The sequence below is a fragment of the Odontomachus brunneus genome, unplaced genomic scaffold (genome assembly GCF_010583005.1).
Source record: "Odontomachus brunneus isolate Ranch 3 - 2012 unplaced genomic scaffold, Obru_v1 Obru_scaffold_248, whole genome shotgun sequence".
Lineage (NCBI taxonomy): Eukaryota > Metazoa > Arthropoda > Insecta > Hymenoptera > Formicidae > Odontomachus > Odontomachus brunneus.
The window spans coordinates 91,986-97,410 of record NW_022639698.1 but is presented as its reverse complement, the minus strand read 5'-3'; positions in this window follow the sequence as shown (position 1 = coordinate 97,410).

Here is a 5,425-nt window from a genome sequence, read left to right as displayed (position 1 = left end):
ATGACACAGCTAACAAAGTAACATCACATGACGTCTTAATAACGTCATAATGACGTCTTTAACGGTTAGCTGGGTTAATGTATCAGAGGCCTGCTTCTCGAATAATATCGCATACGATATTTCATGAACGTCACTAGAATATTACGTTTTTCGATAAATTTGTATTCTCGAATTTTCGCGATACTCATATGCGATAAATATTGAACGTTTGGTATCAAGTGGATCCGACTATGCGAAAACAAATATCACATACGAAATTTAGGTAAAAAACTGAAAATTATAGTAAAGAGTGTATCACAAATTGTCATTATCCTCAAAGTTTGGAAGAGATTTATGCCACAAGAAGCTAATTAGTAAAGGATCCTTTACGGAGGGAAGAAAGGAAAAAGTATGTCAATGAATTGCATGTATTTTATTTCTAAAATGTATAGCCCTTATAGAAATATCATACTAAGAATCATTGATAATTACTTATTATCCAGTATTTTTAATACTGAAAATAAGTAATTATCAATGATTCTTAGTATGATATTTCTATAAAGCCCATTCTACAATTGCGTAAGCGTAGTCGTGAACGTAAGAGTCAACCAATCCGAATGTTTTATTCACTGATTACTTTACTCTGATTGGTTGTCGTAATCACTTACAACTACTTACAACCACGTTCACGCAATTGTAGAATAGGCTTAAGGGCGTAACCCCTCCATTATTACAAAAAGCCGAATACTCGACTGGGATTGGTCGATTTTCTTACGTTTACGATTTAAGTTCTTATGGAATTTTGTGTGTGATGACCTTTACACATATTAATGAGCATGTTACTGCAATCTGCCATTAACTTTATAAGATAACCTTACATTATAATATTGTCATAAAGTTATATAATGTTTAATATTTCAGCAAACTTACATGTAATTATTTGGGAGCGTTCCGATTGACTACAATACAATTGGACACCACCAATCAATGAAAAGAATTATCTAATGAATTACCAGATCGAACCAATCATTATAATCTGTGTCCAATCGTATCGTGGTCAATCGGATCCCACTCTAATACAACTTTTTTTATATATAAAATTTTTTTTATTAAGAAAACAAATATAATTAAATTAAATTAAAATATTAATAATAAAATTAACTCTAGGTTGTATTCAATAGCCGCTTCAAATGCTTTAGTTTTATGTATATCTTTGACTTTTCTTTTATTATATGAAATATTTGAACTACATAGTTTACTTTTGTAGTTGTATTAAATAATATTATAAGAAAATTATAATTACTGCTTTGGCTGCATAAGAGGATAATAAAAATGCTTAGTATCAGTTGAAAAAATAGCGCAGCAGTCAAGATAATAGACTAGGAACCTAGAGGTATCTGAGGTTTCGAGTTCGTGTCCGACTACTGAGTAAATTTTCAGGTGTGAAAATAGTGAGAAATTAAATAAAAGAGGTAAATAAGAGAGCTAAATTTCATTTAAAATCAATATAAATTGACTAAGCTGAATATAAATAATATTTCTTTATCATGAATTTTTTATTAAAAATATTGAAAGGTTCTAGGCATACTATATTAACTTTAATATAACATTCCGTATAAGATTTCTGTAATGTTAATGGAATGAGCATGGGCGAACATTTTCATGTTACTAGGTAGGTTAGTGACAGGTTTATTTAACCTCCGTGTAATCTCAGATAGCCAAACCTGTACGAGCAGATTTTACGCAGAGTCTGTCAATAGTGTCTGTTGACTGCACACAGAAACTGTTTTAGCAGTTTCTGACGACAGACTGACGCGCAGATTCTGTTTCCTAGATAGGCTATTTAATTCTATCAAGGGCCATATGTACGTTATTAAATGAGGCAGTTTCACATACACACCATGTAAAACTGCTGCAGAGAAGTCAAGATAATTATATTGTGCAATAATTGTACATATATACACAATAAAAAACAATGTTTACATTTTAAAATTGTATTACATATTTTTTATAAAAAACCAACAATAATAGAGAAATAATGAGTACAAGTATAGAATAGTACAACGGTTAAATGACCATTTAAAAGCGTACATACGTCATCCCTGGTAAAAATTGTTCTCATAATTTTTTATACAATTTCTTATCTTATTACTTTTTTTAATGTTGTTATGTCATTAAATCTGAACGATTTAACCGTCATGCAATAAGTATTGAAGGCAGCAGCACCGAATAAAATATTAGTCTCGCTATGTAAATAACTTTTACAGAATTTTTTTGATGGTTTATTTAAAAATATATCATGCTTCGATTTTGATAAAACTTAATACGATCTGAACGGGACGATCGACCAAATTAATTCGCACATGTAAAAGTACAGTATTTTATTAACAGGATGGAAAAATGTCATTATCTGCTGTTTTATTGTAGTAATTTTCTATACAGTCCTTGGTAGAAAATTAATTTCGAATTATCGTGCCGGTCTTTCTTACATTATTTATACGCTAAACGGTTTTGTCTATATTTTGCAGTTTAAAACCCTTATAGAAATATTATACTAAGAATCATTGATAATTACTTATTTTCAGTATTAAAAATACTGGATTATCAATGATTCTTAGTATGATATTTCTATAAGGGAAGGCGAACAAACTATAAGATTTTTCTTCTTTAAACTTTAAGTGGGCAATACAAAGCGCTTTTTATCAAGTGAGGAATTGGCGTAGTGTCTAAAGCGACGGACGATTATCCAAAAAATGTATTCAGTTCAAGTTCGAATCTCACCACAGAAAATCTTAAAAATTATGAACAAATAATATAGAAAAATTTTTTTTTTCATAATATTTTATGAGTATTTATGAGAAAGCGCTTATTCTATGAGTAATTATGAAAAATTATGAGAAAGTTTAATTGAAGAACCTACAAAACGACAGGATCTGCGCGCAACCTGCCGCCAATCTGTCGTCAGAGTCTGTTCGCAGACCCTATCAACAGTCTGGCGGCAGATTGTGGACGCAGATGTCTATGGATCTGTTGACAGATCCTGCTCGGATTCGGCAGATCCTGTCGACAGTCTGACGTCAGTCTGCGCGCAGATTGCTTACTGGGATGTTACCACCTTATAATTTAAGGTTGTTGTAATCTTATAGCAATATTAATGTGCTGTGAGAGTTTTGTGTTTGAATACATAAATGAACCTAGACGAATATCAGCATTGGATATAAGCACATAGGTACAGAGAATTATTAAATTATTTATTATATGTGATTATTAGAATATTGTTCATTTACATCCCACACAGCACATCAACATTACAATAAGGTTACAGTAACATTAAAATGTAAGATATTACACTGAGATTTTAATTAACATTACACTGAGATTAATATACCTACCATGAATCTCCCAGTAACATGAAAATGTTCGTCCTAACTCATTCCATTAACATTCCATCCCAGATAGCATAGAGATGAACAAAAGTTCCTAGAGAACTCATTTTAAAGAAAAGATATAGAATTAGAAAAATGAATACCCGAATAATTCTTGAAGAATTAATTACAGTAAGTTCGTCTTGAAATATTCCTTAGGACTTCATTATAGCGAATACTTCGCAATTTAATTCCTAGAACACTTTGAGAATACATGAGGAATTAGGGCTAAAAGAGAGAACGAGACGTAAGCGTCGTAATCGTTGACATAAAGTAAGGCAAAGAAAAACGTAAACATAGGGCTAATAATCTTTCATAATTTACGTTTACGTTTTTCTCTGCTTTATTTTATGTCTACGACTATGACGCTTATATCACGTTCATCTAGCTTAGCCCTTACAAATGTTTTGTTTATAGCAATTACTTTTTGCGCCTATATTCAGTACATGCTAGTGAGTGTATAATAATTAATTTACATATTTACATATAAATTGTTTAATTTATTGTTATTCACAGTTATTTATATTTTGTGGAATTAATTATATAGTTTTATATAATAGGGCAGAGAGAGGGAATTGGTGTTAAAATAACTTTTGATATATAAAATTTTCACCTGTATCAACCCAGTAAGCAAATTGAGCGCAGACTGCGCGCAGATTGGCAGCAAATTTGATCAAAAACCCACAGCAAAACCATAGCCATCTGTGTCTACATTAGGCTACGGTTTTGACGACAGATCTTGCTGTCGGGCAATTGGTGCCAAATTTGCAGCAAAAACCGCGCAAAGCCTGCAGCGCAGCAAGGTCTGCGCGGTTTCTGCCGTTAATCTGCCGTCAAATCGCTACAAGCTTTGCGCGGTTTTTGCTGCAAATCTACAGCAATTTTCCGACAACAAGCTCTGCCACATATCTAGCGGCAATTTGGCAGCAAGATTTGATATTATAAAGATCCTGCATCCAATTTCTTATCTATTTGCCATCAAAAGTTGATAGCAAGCTCTGCTCGAAATCTGTTCGCGCAGGTTTGGCTATCTGGGAATAATAAATATATTTATACGAAGTATATTTTATCTTTAAGTTGGTATTCATATTTCTAAAATCCATATATAGTTCTAATAAACTCAATCGCATTATTTGAAAGCCATTTATTTTTGGATTTTGAATTACATATTTGAAAGTGCGCTTTACTTACATTTGAAACTCAGTTAGAATAGTATATATAACAGTATAACAGTTATAACAGTTTTAACAGTATAGTACCCAGCAAAAAATGATTCGTTGATTAACGTCAAAATGACATCAAAAGATGTTGAAATCGTCAAACCGTCGTCAATTTGATATCATTTTGACGTCAATCAACGAATAATTTTTCACTAGGTATATAAATGTCACAAACATGAAGTCTTAAAAAGCTCAATGGAAAGAGTGGTTGTCTGGCAAGCGGAAGACCCGAGTTTTCGATCCCAGCTGCGAGTCTGATGTTTTTCATCTCATATGGCATTAAAAGTGGACATTTACAGATACACGCAAGAGCAGCAGCACCCCGACCAAAATTTCTGATCTTTCTTTCGTGTGGATACAATAAAATTTATTAAATCCGAAGAAATCTTTTTGAGTTGAAGGAATTCTATATGAATACTCTAAGAAGTTCTGAGGAACTCCAATCATGATGCATGTAACTTCCTAAATCATTCTTATAGTATTCTTCCACGAATTCCTAAGAAAGTACAATTCAGAAAAGGAGAAAACTTTAGAAACACTTAAAGAATTCATCGTGCTATCTGGGATGGGTCTCGTACGACAATATTGCATTAATATTAATACAACATGTCAGGATCCTTTCAATATTTTTCCAAATACTCTTTTTTTTTTTACGAAAAAAAGCCTAATATTGAGTGTTTCTACTCAATTGTTCGAATTTACTCTCAAATGTGAGTATATACATTGAAATTTGAGTATATACCCTCACAGCACATTAATATTGCCGTAAGGTTACAACAACCTTAAATTGGGGTGCATATC